Raw genomic sequence first — 18,308 nt, forward strand, 5'->3', positions numbered from 1 at the left:
CTGTAATTTTTTTCATATATTTTAGCCACTTATTTTTTGGTCATCTTGTGGTTCATCACATGTTTAGTTTAGGACTTGGTTTGTTGTCTAGTAAGCCAATTCTATTTTTGTTTTCCACCATTTATTTCGTTAGTTTATATTTTTTGTTTATGCTCTCCCTACGAATAAAATTAATACTTTTTAATGTTCGTCTATTTTTATATAGTTCATCGTAGTGGCTTATTTTTTCGTCAGAAAAAATGTTTGGAATATTTGATCGCTCATATATCATAGAGCATTGGAAATACAGGAAGGGCAACCCAACGTTTAAGTCTGCCAAACCAAATATAAAAGTATGCGAATGATCCTTAAATGTATTACAAGATAAAGTATATGCATATGGTATATACTTATTTCTTTTTCGAAATAATTAGTTTTATATTGAAGCACATTCTAGTAAAATATGAAAATTCATTTTTGTTCGACAGATCTATTTTTCCAACTTTTTTATCAGTTATTTGCATGTAAATTTCGTTTTTAAGACTGTTGTAAAATGCACAAAAACTATGGACAAGTCGATTAATACTTGTTAACAAATAAAATTTCCTGAAAAATGTTAAACCTATATATGTATATACACACCCGCAGACACATTCTTACATGTGTAATTATGTCAATTTTCAAACAAGCAACACTGTTTAAAAGTTTTATCGTAAGGAGCATGCAACCCCCCTCTCTCTCTCTCTCTCTCCCTCTGTCTCTCTCTCTCTCTCTCCATGCTATCTAGTTACTTGACGTGTATATCGTGATGGTGATATTGCTCCCTCTTCCTTTATTAGACAGGTGTTTAAAAATGCCCACAGTAGAAAATACAATTTTTAAAAATATTTCCATTTTTCGTTAACAGACTGATTGCGGCAAGCATCCGAGGCGTTGTTGTCTGACAAAATAATCCAAAATTGTAACACTAAATTTATTGCTGTGACCGATGTTAATTTTTGATCTGTATTATATAAAATATTAATTATACTTATATATGAATATAAGAGTATGCGCGTGTTAGTTTATGGATCTATGATATGTTAATATATGTATGTGTGTGCATGTAATATATGTGCTTGTATATACGTCTATACACACACATATATGTAGCAATTAAGCTACGCAGAATATTCCGTGGTTCAATCTCGTGAGAATTCGCCAGGCACATGTATTGAGTAATTTTGAAGTAAATACTGAAAATATACTCATGACATTATGTATTCGTATATTAATTTATGTGATTAAATGAGTAATCATATATATATATATATATATATATATATATATATATATATATATATTATATATATGATTACTCATTTTAGCAGTAAAGGCTATGTGCCTAGCCCCATGATACCACGTGAGATATCGTAATTATAGAGCAAGATTGCTTTGTGGAGGAATACTGGAATATTATGCGGTCAGTATAAACATTTTTATTTCCTTATTTAACCAAAGTAAGACATACTTTTTGATTAAAGCTATATAAGCAGCAATCCTACACGGATAAAACCAGTTTATTCATTATTGAGAGTGTTTTAAATGATAAAACTAAATATTACATGTGAGTGATTACATCATGTTTGTTTAAAATTGAATATACATCTTTTTAATGCTGCATTTCTTATTAGAATATGCATATTTTGGTTTCACTTGCAATTTCTGATATATAAATTGTTTTAGAGCCGAATTGAATTTGTCTCGTAAGAATTTCCTAAGACGACAACTGATCAAACCTGATAAAAATAAAAGTTAACCGTAGAATCCCGAAAGTACAAATTATTTTTGAAGTTACTACATGGAAGTCAAACACCAAGAGTCTAGCAGTACTTTATAAACATTTATTTATAGATGAATATGAGAAAAAGTAGGTGTAGTATTCGAGGGAATATTTGACACGACTTTCAAATGCGTATTTGTATTTTACGTATACTCAACCATTTTCAATGCAGTAGTTTTCAAAGGTTCAGTTAGGAAAATAAAAAAGCTGTTATAGACGTTGGAAATAAGTAATATAAAATATGATTTGTCATTATGACTTTCTCTTATTTGTGAGCCGGGGAGAAATTCATATGAAATGAAAATATCTAGGAGATATTCACACCTTCAATAATTACAAACTTCACAAGTAAAGTCGCAAAAATAACCACATAAAAGAAGGAGTTCTGCTTATTTTTATTTGTTTTAATTATCCCATTACATAAAGTTTTTAAGATTTTGAGATGTTAACGATTATAATTTAGCACTGAAAATATTATAGAAAATTATGTTACTAGATTTTTGAAATACTTGCGCAACATGGGCGTATAAACCAAATTATACCACAAAGCAATATAGTGAGAATTGTGAAGTCATCTAGTCACAGCTTGGTCTTCATGCAAAAAAATGTAAAATGGTTGCTTTCTACTTCGGATTTATTGAAATATTCTACTATTCGTAAGTAATATGTCTACAAACAAATATTAATATCTTAGAAAACTAAGAGAAGCAACAAATATTTCCACAATAAATCATGTTATATTATTAGACAACATGATTAATACTACTGCGTGTGTAATTGATTCTTTACCCAATACAATTAACTTAAGAGAAACGATACACACATATACACCCATACATAAATACATGCATACATACACACATCCACACACTCATATATATATATATATATATATATATATATATATATACGGCTTTGCACTAACTTAAGATACGCTAAAATATGCTATTTTAATCGTCGAGATTTAGAATATCTTATACTAGAGTCGTGATTTAAAAAGTTTTCAAAAAGTATTGAGGTGCTATCTGCGATGATCTAAACTGAATCTGTAGTATTAAAAGCTGGTGACGTTACCATTACCAACGTGACATGTACATGAAAGTTTTAACAATCAAAAAACAAAAAACATACTAATATGAACGCACAATATGTTTAAAGATTTTTTTTCAATTTTTACCTGATTTTGAACAATTAAAAAAGTATTTTAACCGGTTAAATGCCCATTAGAATCGGCCCAGTAAAAAAAAACAAAAAAACAAAAGCGAAAAATAAACAAAAGCAACAACCATTTGGTGCCCTTAGTGAGTATTTGCGACTTTTCGTTTCGAATGAAATATAGTTTGAAAATATGGAGACAGCCCAACAGCCAGCCGGATCGACAGACACACAATCCAACAGACAGACAGACAGACATGTAGCGCGTATATATATATATATATATATATATATATATATATATATATATATATATATATATATATATGTATGTATATATATATATATATATACGAGCAAAGTACCCGTCGTTGACTGGGTTCAAAAACAGCCCACAGAAAATCGAGTCTGATTTACTAAAGTATGATAGGTTATGAAAGGAAGGGTTGAAATTTGATGAAGCAAAATATGATGAAAGTAAAAATAAAATAGATAACCCTCATAATGTATTATACCATACCTGTTCACACTGAAACACATATCACAATATTCTGTGGATCTATATTAAAAAAAAAACTTTGTTAAACTTTGTGACATATTTACATTCTATGGAGGTCAGGTGCGAACGAACACCCCATAATTTTATTATAGTATGTTTCTTCAAACTGAAACATAATGATCAAAGTATACTTACGCAGATAGATATTATAAGTCTTTAGAAAACGTTGTGTCTATATCCATTCTATGGAGGTCAGGCGCGAACGCAGACCCCACAATTTTATTTTACCATCCCTATTTAAGTTAAAACATACTTATGAAAGTATTATTCTGCGCAACTATATCAAAACGAGTTGTAAATGTTTCTTTTTTTTATTTTCTATTTCCATTCTTGTGGACCAGGCGCGAATGCAGACCCTACAATTTTAATGAATCACCGTTCTGTCATATCAAACATTCTAAGTCCTGTGTCTTGATTGATCTTCTCTCATTATATGGAATCAATTTTTTTAAAATAGTCAACTATATAGGATCCTATTTTTGACCACAGACACACACCCACAGACACACACATTCAGCTTTAGATTATATATTTCTCTCTCTCTCTCTATCTCTCTCCCTCTCTATCTATCTATCTCTCTCTCTCTCTCTCTCTCTCTCTCTATATATATATATATATATATATATATATATATATATATACATACATACATACAATTCTCGACAACATAAACTTCTAAGTTAGTATCATGCTGTATGAATGAGAATTTACCTATTCGTATCATTGCCAATATTTTATAATCTTTATGTGCAGAGCTTACTATTTTGACAATGTAACATTTTCGGTAATCGATAAAGTCCTGCCTTGTTAATGCTATTTTGAACATTTTATACTGTAAATGGTTCAATGGGCACGCCGATATTCAAGAGACTGAAACTAATGTAAGGGACTAATGGAACACTTTAACTGGAAACTCCTAAACAAGGAATAACCTATATCTATAGATTGGCATCTGCATTAATTAATATTCCTGTATAATAAATAGGTATATCTATTTGCTTATTCCATTTATATATATATATATATATATATATATATATATATATATATATATAAAATATAATGTACACACTAAAACATATAATTGTTTACTTGCAATAATTATGGCAACCGATTTAAGAAAACTCTAACCATAACCCTCCTTGATAAAAAAATAGGAACTACATTCTTCTGTTTCTACCAATGCTCATCGTTTGTGTATTTCAGTTAAAAATAAAAAAAGGCAGCTTGAATCATCAACATGGAATAGAAAATGCATTTCTTATAATTTTTCACAAGCCATTGCTCAACCTCTCAGTAAATAACACTAATATTGTGAAACTTGAATGTGCAGTATTCTTCTATTCAACTTAGCTTTTCAGTAAGTGTCTTTTAAAAGTTTAATGAAAAACCAAAATCTACTCGCTTAATACATAATATAAACACAAGATATGTTTAATTACTATTCATATAAAACAATTAATAAATAATTAAGATCCGTGTCATTTGTTCTCACTAATCTCGATGCTTGCTCATTGGTTCACAAATAAAATTTTGTGATATTTTCGCATACTAGATTACTATACCTGTTTTAGAACACTTATACAAAATGCATTCTTCTGAAATTATAGAATTACATGTACTCAGAAACAAAGGAGTCGCTATCCCGTTCGCTACTTGGCTGATTACATGACGAAAAACCTCTTCTTTTTATGATTACTTTCGTCTGACTACTGCCCATTAGACATTCTATTCCTGGCATTTCCTTTTTTTCTGTACTATCCCGCACCCACACCCCCCACACATGATATATACATATAAACATACATATATATACATATATATATATATATATATATATATATATATATATATATATATATATATATATACTCTTGTGTTGTATCTTGTTTTCGAACATTTCCAGCAGTTTGTTATAACTCTAACAGTTTGTGGAACGTTAAATATTTTTAGTACTTTTTCGATATGATTGTTTATAAAATGTGTTTGCTTAAACACTTCAAAACAAAAGGGTTGGTCAAATATGATTGCTCGGTCTACTGAATAACAAAGTATGTTTCATTTGTAAATAATTGAGATCATTTTCGTAGTATTTGTCCGTGATTGCTGGACAGCATCGCAGCTTATGTGCATCAGTTTACTTCAAAATGAAAAAAATCTAATTGCGTTTCGCAGATTAAGTGTTGACTGTAATAATTTGTCATATGATACATCTTCTATTCAAATATTACAGCGTTAGTTGTTTATCCTTGGAGACGCGTATCCACTTTAATTTATATTTCACAACAAACAAATTAATGGGTAGCACATATTATTCGATGAAATAGTCATGGCTCCTACGTCAACAATTGGTCACTGTGTGGAGCAGTACAAGCAGTACTTACGTCTAGGGAAAACATAAGACTAGATGCGATTTTTGTGTTCAGAATTTGTTCTCCCATGAATAAAGAATTCTAACTTTATTCGTAATATATACAATCGGACGCAAATGTATTGGGTACATAACTTTTTTCTTTATAACTTTAATTAGGGTTAAAGATTTTACCTAAAATTTGGTCAGTATAGTTCTATTACTTTTCTAAATTATATTTAGAGTAGTAATTACAAAATCAAAGTTTAGAAAGTTTTTGCTAAGGAAAATATGAATTAACAAAAGCAAAATATTGAACACACTTTTAAACATTATTGTCCAATCCGAGAGCTTTATATTAAAATAGTTTTATAAAATTCTTCCAGTTTGGGTTCACTCGTTCAAAGCCTACCAGTTCATTTATAAAAATGTCTAAAATTAAAGAGTTGTCAATAGACATTCGTCAAAAAATCATTGATAAGCACAAAGAAGGAAAACGGTATCGAATAAAATCAAGGAAACTTAATCTACCACTTAGTACAGTTGGAAAAGTTATTAGAAAGTTTAAAAACCTTGTTGAAATTGTTGCAAATCTTCCAAGATATGATCGGCCAAGGAAACTAAACGAAAAAAAAATCAAATCAAGGTGGGTGAGCAGAAAGATAATAAAACACCCTGTTCTTTACTAGTGGCGAAATTCATGTGGAATTAATGTGAGCAAGACCACAATTAGTAGAGTTCTAAATCGTGCAGGTTTTGTAACAAGGTCCTCAAGAAAAGCTCCATTGTTGAAGCTTACACTTTCAGATCACGTTTGAATTATGTTAATCATATTGGGAACAATCCCAATAATTTTGGAGCAAGGTAATCTGGTGAGACGAAACGAAAATCGTAATCATTTGGAGAAACACATCAACACATATATGGCGTAAAAATGGCACCGCCTATAACAAAAAGAATACAATTCTTACAGTAAAGTCTGGGGGCAGTTCGATTATAGTATGGAAAATGAATGGGGGTATGTACGGTGAGATTTTGGAGAAAAAACCTCCAGAAATCTTCTGATTTGTTAAGGCATTAAAGCAATTTCCTGTTTCAGCAGGACAATGATCCCAAGCTTCCTGCTAAATTAACCAACCAATGGCTTAGAAATAACGGAATTAACGTTCTTATTTTGCCCAGTCAGTCTCCAGACCTCAACCCAATTGAAAATTTGTGGAAAATATTTAAGATCAATGTTCACAAGAGGAATCCACAAAATAGTCAACACCTAGTACAATTCTGTAAATAAGAATGGCGCAAAATACCTACATATCCTTGCAAAAACATGTCTGCAACTATAGAAAGCGATTGGAAGCAGTTGAACGCAATAAAGCATATGCAATCAATTATTAAATCAATTTATCCAATACTTTTGAGTTAGTTGATTTATATTTTCTTTTAATATGAAATTTCTAAACTTTAATTTTGTAATTACTATCCGAAATATTAGCTAGAATAGTAATAGTAATACTGTCCAAATTTTAGGTAAAATATTGAACCCTAATTAAAGTTATGAAGAAAAATATAATGTATCCAATACTTTTGCGTGGCACTGTATATTTAAAACGAGAGCAATCTCTACAGAACAAACGTATATTCAAATCACTTGACGACGATGTCTTACGTGTGTAACAGAAGAACACAGACGAATATATATGAAAACAAAAGACGAATTGAAAATATAAGAAAAATTGCAATATAAAATGAATATAGCTACAACAAAACAAAAAATCCAATCAAGGATATAAATTCTAGTTAATAATAAACTAAAATAAATAAAACCAGTATACACATATTATTATAAAAGTAATAATATAGTATATGATGTGCACTAGTACAAAATATAGGCTGATTTTACACCAGATGCTAGATAATTGAGAGTGCAATATGGTAAAACATAATGTTGTTGTAAAATGTATTCTAAATACAATGCTAGAATGACGGCACATATGGCACATAATAACGACACATGTTGAAACAGTTGGTCAAATCGGTTGAAACAGTTGGTCAAATCGGTTGATTCGTCGAGATCCATGTGGGTGTAATACTTTCATAATATATATATATATATATATATATATATATATATATATATATATATATATATAAAATGAATTAACAGATAAGACTGTTGAGGCTACACAATTTATTTAAAAAGTTCAAATGCTAAATTTCCTACTATTTCTTCTATTGCAAAGTTAAAATATTTCTGATTAATCTCGAACCAAACATGTCAATCTAAAGAGAGCATAAGCGTCCGATTGTCTGTGTATGTCTTTGTATGTAAAAACCTTGTGTTGTTTAATTTAACGTGTGCCGCTGTAATAGTTGTGGGGTGTTATTATTGCTAAACGCGCGAGATATAAGCGAACTAATCAGTTTCCAGTTACTGAAATAGTTCTATTTTTCGTCCCTGCAAGTAAATCCTAGTTTTGTTACATCCAAGTAGTGTTGATAATTTGTTGTTTTTGATAAAGCCATGAGATGTAAGTGTATAGTTATTTGATACATAATGCACTTCATTGGGAATGCGTTCAAACGTTGACACAATTTATAATGCTTTAAAATTCGACCTTTACAAACTGGCATGGGATATTTAACAAAATGTGCATTGAATCCAAACTTGTTATTATGCTTATTATTTTGTGAAAATCAGCTCACACCGCCATAATACTTCAGGCAAAATTACATTTTGCCTGAAACCAATTTTTTTGCGGATTATTCTGCTTTTAAACTTTAATGCTGACTGCAGCGATTGACGCATCTAGAGACCCTAAGAGTCAGAGAATAAGTGCGGTCGTAGTCTCATACAAAACCCTTCATCATCCTAATTCCCCTCTGGAATAATGGAGGCTAGTTACAATTAGAAACAGTTCTGAGAACACTGAGCGAGTTTTACATGAGTTCATATCTAAAAACTAAATGTTAAAGGTGATGTTAAACGAACGTGTGAAACAACATATTTACGTGACTAGACGTTTAATCAAGAGTACGAATTTTCCCTGTAGGCTTAACATATTTTATGTGAGGTTAGTGTCCAGTTTTTGTCTTTAGTATCACGCACCGCTGTATGCTTTATCAGCACACTATCACCATATTTAATTTACCGTTAGTGTATTGAGAATACACCCTTACAGTTGTGAAGTTAGTTTTATTGTTATATCTAGAATAGTTTAATTTAAAGAGACAATCTGGGAAAGAGTTTTCGTCAACTGGGCTCCAGGGAACGCGACTGGCTTTATATGACTTTGGTTTATGGAAGAACTGCTAGTGAGTCCAAACTATAATAATAATAATAATAATAATAATAATAATAATAATAATAATAATAATAATAATAATAATAATAATAATAATGAGAAGATAATGACGTTTATCTAATCGAAAATAATAATAAGACGTTTATCTAATCGAAAATAATAATAATAATAATAATAATAATAATAATAATAATAATAATAATAATAACAATAATGAGAAGATAAGGACGTTTATCTAATCGAAAAATCAGTATTGAAATTTTTTGTTTGAACTCTTATTGGAGAACAAATTACAAATGATAGATGCAGACTGAATTCAGTATTAAACTATGAACAAATTATTTTTGTAATTTTGATGAGAAAACATGCAATTAAACTGAAACAAATGATAAATGGAAAGAAGAATGCCATAATAGAATTGCTTAATTTGGTGATAATACAAAATTCATAGACGAAATATCATTACATCCAGAAAAAGAACATATTTATGATAAAATATTTTTTTTCTGGATTGTTGTTACTTATTGTTTTCCGTCTCTACAAAACATATCCTTTATTTAGGGAGGCATTTTATTACGACTTATTCTAATCACCCATGTTGAAAATTACAATCTTAAGTAGGGGTATTCCTTTATGAGTAAAAACGTTTAAGAAAAGTGCATTTTTATAAAAAAAATATTTTGGATTCATTCTTTACGTGATTTTGAATTGAATTATTGGGTCTAGTAAGGAATTATTTGAATTGCCGAAACATCAATATACGCAATGAGACTAAAAGTTTAAGCTAAGATATTTTACCATCATCGTAAAATGACAAGTAACCAAAGAAAACATTTACCATGCAAAACCACAGATAAATTGAATTCTAAACAGCAAATGATTAGGAATCCACGATAAACACCTTCTTTAAGGGCATTAATTTGATATTATTTTTTGTCAGCTATTATTTTCTTTGCATTACTAAATATCCAGTTCATATGTTTTTTTATGCACAATGTGTTCTATTCTATTGGTATCTCTTTTTATTATTGTACACCGGTGATTTTTTTATCTTGTTTTACTTTAACAAAACAGTATCTAAATATTGTCTTACTATATGAAATAAGAATGACCCTCATCTCATATCCAATTACAAAATGATAAAAGTTGGGGCAATTGATTTCGGTAAGTTTATCTCATTTACATCACATCAAACCGTTTGTCCAATGTCAGGACAAGCAGCTATTACAATCTATTTGTTGCACGTGAATAATTAAAGACATTTGTTATATACATAGATATAAAGTTCGAAAATTCGACAGAAATAAAATTCTAGACACTTTAGTTTGTTAGAAAATACTAATAAGTTAGAGTAACATACAAATATGGCGCGACAGAATATTTTTATTCAGTATAGTAGTAGTAGTAATAATAATAATAATAATAATAATAATAATAATAATAATAATAATAATAATAATAATAATAATAATACAGAGGAGGAAGGAAAAGTAAAATTAGAATGATAAGAATTAGAAAAGGAACAGGCGCGCAAACTAAGGCAAGAATGTTTCAATTAGAGACTTGTAATATCACAATTATTATATATTTGGATAACGTATTCTTAGAAAGAGTAGGAGATATTCGAACTATAACGTCCCTGACAAATAATAGAATTTATTAATGATATTTGTAAGAGGAAGTAAAAAGTAAAGACATAATTAAGAAAAAAAAAATGTTATGTATAATGAAAGGTATACAACAACAAGAGCAACAAGAAAAACAATTCCATAAGGAATAAGTTTTATGAGAAAAAATATCTTTGAATGGTGTAGATGAGTAAAGGGGATGGGAAGGGATACATCTGAGCTTCACTGGAATAGAACTTATATAGCTATTATTTGTAGTCAATTTAATTGTGACTAAAATTTTCTCAATGAGAATATTATAAAAAGCCTGTTACGAGAGAGCGCAAAGTTTTACAACATTAAATTTCAAAATCGAAAAATAAAATTAAAAAAATCTAAAAACTTTTGATCGAGCACAGTAAGTTGTACACCAGAATATTTACTCAATAAAAAATAAAATACGAATGAACGAAAAAATGCATGATTAATGAAGTAAATGACAATATCAATGCACACTGAATATGTATTGGCTAACAGTGTGTCGTATATATATATATATTTCATACATGCAGGAAGTAATTTTAGTTGAACTAATATTTCAATATACACTGTCCGCTATATTTAACCAAACATTCAGATCTGGTTGGAAATAAACAAGTATTTTTGAAGGCATCCTATACATGCAAGCTTTCCTGGAAAAAATCAATTTTTTTACCCTCAATAAAATGACGTTTGAAAAATGATTTTCAACTGTAAAAAAGGAATAAAAGCTAAAACATATCTACATGAGATGAAATCGTAAAGTAAAATAAGGAGAGGTATTCTATTACACTAATAAATACATGACATAACACGTGTGCAATAGTAAATAGTAGCATTGTTTTTCGTCATATTATGAGTAAAACAAACACACATTGTTATGTTTAGGCTCATAGTTTTCCCGAAATATTATCATGTAAGAACTTTAGTTAAAGCATGTTTAACCGTGTACACGTTCACTGCATTCTTAGAATCCGACACATTTTAGAAATATATTGGCGTCCAAAATATCTGTTCATGTGTCCAGAATTCGCGCATATATTCAATACAATGCTAAAAGAAAATTACTTCGAATCAACTGTGTTCTTATGCATAGAGTGCTACCGTAACATATCTTCATAAATGTATGCAGTAAAATTGTCGGATAAATAAAGTATTAGGTTATTTTTTTTAAAAAGCTATGATGGTTCTGTTACTTTATTCCGTTGTCGGTCTTATTAATAGTGGTATTCAGCATTTCGACCGACCAAATATTTACATTTCTTAACAAGAGAGCGAAGTAGACATACAAGGGAATACAGATGGTAAACTCGAAGATATAAAGCAAACAGTCAGCATAGGCTATTGAATTGGACATGCGTTTCAAGTTCTAAGATTAAGAAGAAGTATAAATTATGAGTGTTTGTATTAGATTGGGTTCAAAGCTTGTGAATACGACATCTAACATATTTGGACTAATCCCAGAAACAATGAAATTATTATTATAGCATGTATATGTAAACGTGATTTTGCTTGTATTAACAATCCCGCATATATAAATCTGTACTATGTCAAACTCATTCATATATTGGCATTGTCATGGTTTGCAAAAAAAAAGTATCAATCATTATATTATATACTAGCATTTCAGCCCGGCGTTGCCCGGGTTTTTGGAGGTGTATGCTGAGCAAAAAAAAAAAAGAGTAATTTTTTTTTAATTTGACCCCTATTATGACGCCTTAACATTTAGAGTTTCGGCTTCTAATCACTTTATTAAATTAGATCCACGTTCAAGGAACCTATATCTAAAATTTCAAGTGTCTGGACCCAAAATTGTCGGAGAGTTTGGTAGAGTTATTAAAGGTCAAATCGTTGAAATTTAACCCCGAACAGCCAAATTTCTGGCTGACACCCGTGACATCGATTTTTCCTAAATCTCAGTACCCGGTATTTCAAATTTCGAGTCTATAGACTAAAAATTGACAGAGTTATTGCGTAGGGAAATGTACACAGACAGACAGACAGACACGTTCACTTTTATATATATATATATATATATATATATATATATATATATCCATATATGCAGAAATTACAAACTATCGTAACTTATTTTACACGTAGATTTTACTAAAACTATTTTACTAATAATCTCCATACAATAATTGCTAAGCTAATAGACATTCATAAACGTGAAGTCATCTCAAGTAAAGTTTAAAATGATTGATCTTTATATTCATGTACAACAAAAACCAATTAGCCTGCAAAATTGTTTTTCTTTTACATTTTACAAGAATAATGGAAAAACAGAATGATTTTCCTGCTAAAATGCTTAATCCCGCCTGTGAACACATGAATGGAAAAGATCACAGGCAAATTTACCCGCAAAGACCTTCGTTATGTTCTAAACCATTTTTAATATATACATGATTTCAGGCAGAGGAGATAAAGACAGCATGGAAATCTGGATCCTACGATGTTGTTTCTGAAATATATGAACGAATACAGTTATAGCACAAACATAAACCCAGCTGAAAATGCATACATATACACATACACACACACTATATATATATATATATATATATATATATATATATATATATATATATATATATATCGTGTTGCGGGGTTCGAATCGTTCGACTGGTGTTAAGCGTGACACCCTGCAATGAAGATCCACGAAAGGATAAACCACTAGTGTCTGTAGGTATTTAATTATTATAGTAAAAATATAATAATTATGACAGCTCTTTTAAGAAATTCGTTTCTTATCGTTGAGCACTTTCAGTTTTATTAAAGTCGGTCAATTTAGTTCGTATGCATAGGTCATCGTATAAGGATTACATCACTGTCTGACTGACGAAAATGAACATTTAAAATGAAAATGTTTAAATTCAACGGTATTTTACGCGGTTAATGTTAGCCGAATTCATACGGTCTTCGCTAATCGAGCCAGAGATGTCTCGTGTTGCACTGAAGATTCCGGAAAGGATGAAACACTAGTGTCTGTAGGTTTATAGTAAAAAAATAATACATTTATATATATATATATATATATATATATATATATATATATATGTGTGTGTGTGTGTGTGTGTGTGTGTGTGTGTTCACACTAAAACGGAAAGAAAGACAAATAGAATGAGAAGGGGAAAGAGAGAGAGAGAGTTGTTATTTATAGTTTTTGATAATTGTTGGTATGCTCAATTTTAACTAAAGCGTTGTTGTCTCTGATTTTCATGTTTTAATTGAAATTTCGATTAGCAACAATGACCATCGATGAATATTTTCAAATTATAATACACTGATTCCCAAGGTTTCCACATAAGTAACATCCCAATATTATTTCAAACTTGTTCGTCTGCTTTGTAAATCGGTGCTTAGCAATAGTGTACTTGTATAATGTTGGAATAAAAATTTGCCAAGCGGCAAACCCAATGTGTATTTAATTAAGAAAAGCCAGAATAGCATTAGTAATATTTTGATATCGATGACATCCCCAGTCTATTTAATCTATTCACTAAATAAGCCTTAATTTATGCAATAAAAAGGCAAATAATATTTAGGCCAAAATAAAAAAAAAAAATTCAAAAGTTTCAGTGGCGTATGATTACTTATAATAAGAATACTAATAATATAAGTTAAATATTATGACGAGGGCATCGATTAAGCCTAAATCATATACACAATAAAGAGCGATAACACAGAGAAACTGTAGATGACTATTTTATTAAGATGTGTAACAAGAACAAGAATGGATTGTGTGGAAGCTATTAGACCACGTACATAGAAAAAGAACTTTCCCGACTTCCCAGTTCACTTTATTTTATATCTCCGGGTTACTTAAAGTGATGATGCACTACCAAAACTTAGACAGTAAGGACTAAATACGAGTGTGTAGAATTCGGGAATTATATCATAATTTCAAGTCTTTAGGTTGCAATTCTCATATAAATATATTATTAAAAATATAAATGCCCATTCTAGGATATTGGAAGAAAGTATTACAGAACGTGGAATTTTGATTACTGTAAAACATAGAGGAACATCCAATTCCCTACACTACTTTAACAATAATACTTACCAACCCTACAATAAACCCAGTATTGCGGGAATAACAGTTAAACCATTCTCATCGATAATATGTCCCCACAGCAATGCTACAATTCAATATTTTTCTCAATAAAACAATATTAAATCAAATTGAAATATTTTTGTAATAATTGCGTCAGATAAATACGCTTATCATACAAGAAAATAGATATTAAATATATATAACATAATAATGTAGTAATAAATCATAGATTAAATAGTAAATATAGAAATACATACAATAATAATAAAATTAATAAAAAATAGATGATTAAATAATGAAATCATATGTGAAGCTATAATAATATTCAACTATTACTTATAGTGATATAATCAAAGTTAGTATAGTTGTTATATAGTGCGTACCACATCTAAGAATTTTAATAAGTTTCAGAATAAAATATTAATAAAAATATTAGTAATTTGTTCAATTACAATAACATTTTATTCATTTTAATCTGGTTTTTCTTGATTATTTATGGGGTTTTAATTTACAATGGTTATTAAATATTATAAAGAATATACATTTTCTTTAAGCAAACGGTACATATTTTTACTTTTTACGTAAAATTAATTAAAACATAATTTGAATTACTATATTTTGTTTAGCGAAAGTAATTTGTTTTCATGCGTTTTTTGTTTATTATATCAAAATTAAAATTAAATAAAAGAATATAAGGACTTCTCTTATTTTCACGTCGCATTTTTTCTCTAAATATTAGTTTCTGGTTGATCATAGTAATTTCATATCCCATATCAACACATTTAGAATTAAATATACAAGGTGTATACGGATATAACTTTTTTGTACACCTGCTTCCTATATAACCATTCCGCTATTAAATACTTTACATAACGTTTTCCCTAATACCACATGTGCTAATTTTCTTTCAAAATCATCTATTACTCTCTATTGGACCCCTACTGTCAATTTTGTAATTGTTTTTGCGTTTATCATAAGTGGATATTAGAAGTAGAAAGTGAATTAGATTCAAGGAAAGTGATTAGAATAAATTTTCAATGATGCTGTCAATATAAATTGTACCTACATTTGCATTTCTACATATTCATAAATTATCTTATTTTAGCTAGTAAGATTTTTATTCCAGAATTACTAATACCTTTATTATAATTCATTATCCAAAATATCAATAAGATTAAAAACTGTATTTAATGACTTTATTTAGCACTAAGCTAATGGTTAATCACATTTAGTCTAATGAATTAGTAGTGTTTAAATGCACCTTATAACATTATAATATGATATATCTTTCTATACGTCCGGTATTTTCTTAGAAATCTCACCATTTTTATTCCTATAATTTATATTTATCTATATTACGCCATATACTGTATTAGAATCACTCTATCATTTTTCTTTTATATAAATAATTTTATTATCTCAGATAAATAATGTATAACTGACCTATTCTACTGAAATTCTGATATATATATATATATATATATATACATATATATATACATATATATATATATATATAATAGTGAAAAAACAGGTAATGTAACGTTTATCTTATATAAGCAATGGTAACCTTTGATAGAATATAAATACCAAATATTTACATATAGATATTCAGTCCCAGCCAAATAAAAAGCTCAATACACAAATAATAGAAAGCAAAGCTCATTATAAGAGGAGAGAAATTAAAACTGTAAGTTGAAAATAAGAATCAAATTTATTGTCCGGCTGAATACCAAAAACACAATTTACAAACCCTTATTCAATGGAGTTTCATAAACTGGTATTCCTCTCATCAGAGAACAGGGGGGAATCAGTAAATTAAATTTGTAGCAATGCTAGAATATTCTAGTTATTATCATTAAATGAAACTGCAATTTATTATAGTAATAAATTGCAAACATGTGACTGTCATTTAAAAAACAGATGAAAATAAAGGAAGTAAAAACAAACTAATATAAACGATTCGAGCATATAATTGCAACTTGCATGACGACACATTGAAAGGTGATACGAAGGCGAGAATACATCTTCAGAAAGAAGTCCAAATTTAAATCCAAATGATTAGAATTATACCAGTTGGAAAATTTTCTACGCAGCTATTATTATGGAAATTGTTTTTCGGATAATTTAGTAGTCCAACATAAATGGGGCACCAGTTGATTGATTATAGAAATTAAGTGACTATAGTCACGAATATATCATTCCAGATGGTTAAACTAATTAAATACTCTTCCGAAGACAGACTTTGTAATGTTTTTTTTGGAGTTTTCAGTCGAACAATAAATTTGATTTTGCATTTCAACTTTCAGTTTTAATTAAATTTCTTTCGGATATATATATATATATATATATATATATATATATATATATATATATATATATATATATATATATATATATATATATGCTATTTTCTGCAAAAGATTTTTCTAAACGTTCATTACTAACAAAGATTATCTATCCTAATATAAAAATTGATAATTATTATAATGAAACAAACTGTATAGCGAATATATAAATATATAGTTTTAATACATGTTTACATTTTTAATAAAAGTAATCATGTTAGTATTTAAATTCACTTTTATAATTATATTAGTGGCCTGGCAATGCGACAGTGGAGACAACCTCAGCAGCAAAACCAAAATTGGCTTACTAGGACTATATATATATATATATATATATATATATATATATATAGTTATATATAGTTATATATATATATATGTATATATGGAAATTAGGCATGTTTTTCTGGGTTGCCAATAAATGTTCTTTTACAAATTATCATAGAACATTTAACCAGAAAATAATATTATAATCGATAAAAAAACAGTAAATATTCATGTCGTTTCGTCCGATATAATTAAAGTTACAACTATTTCAATATACAATTTTGATATCAGTATATATATATATATATATATATATATATATAAATATATATATATATATATATATATATATATATATATATATGTGTGTGTGTGTGGGGGGGTGTATACAAACAGGGCCTTAATCATTGCCCGGAAAACTTAAATAGGATATTTGGATTGATTCAGATTTCCTGTTGATTACTATACTAGCTGTGATGTCCGGCCTTGCCCGAGTGTTTGGAGGTGGTTGTTAAGCAACAAAAAATGAATGGTAGGCAGGCTGGAATTCATACTGCGAGGAAGGAAAAACACTCTGAAAAAGGAACTTGACGTCTTGGTTATTGCGCCCATCGGAAAACCGGAAGGGACGTAATTTAAATTTAGGCTAGACAATCGAAAAGAAGGGATGCCTTTCCAAAATATCGACGAGGAAAGTGATTCCTCCCTGTAAAAAAGTGGGCCGTTGGAAGTGAATAAATTAATGTTTTTAGCCAGTTTTTCTATATCTGTTGTCCGAAGTAATCAGGTTCAAAACGGAACCGATTCCTAAAAATCCCTCGCC

Source organism: Euprymna scolopes, chromosome 25 (genome assembly GCF_053919585.1).
Source record: "Euprymna scolopes isolate OS-2025 chromosome 25, ASM5391958v1, whole genome shotgun sequence".
Classification (NCBI taxonomy): domain Eukaryota; kingdom Metazoa; phylum Mollusca; class Cephalopoda; order Sepiida; family Sepiolidae; genus Euprymna; species Euprymna scolopes.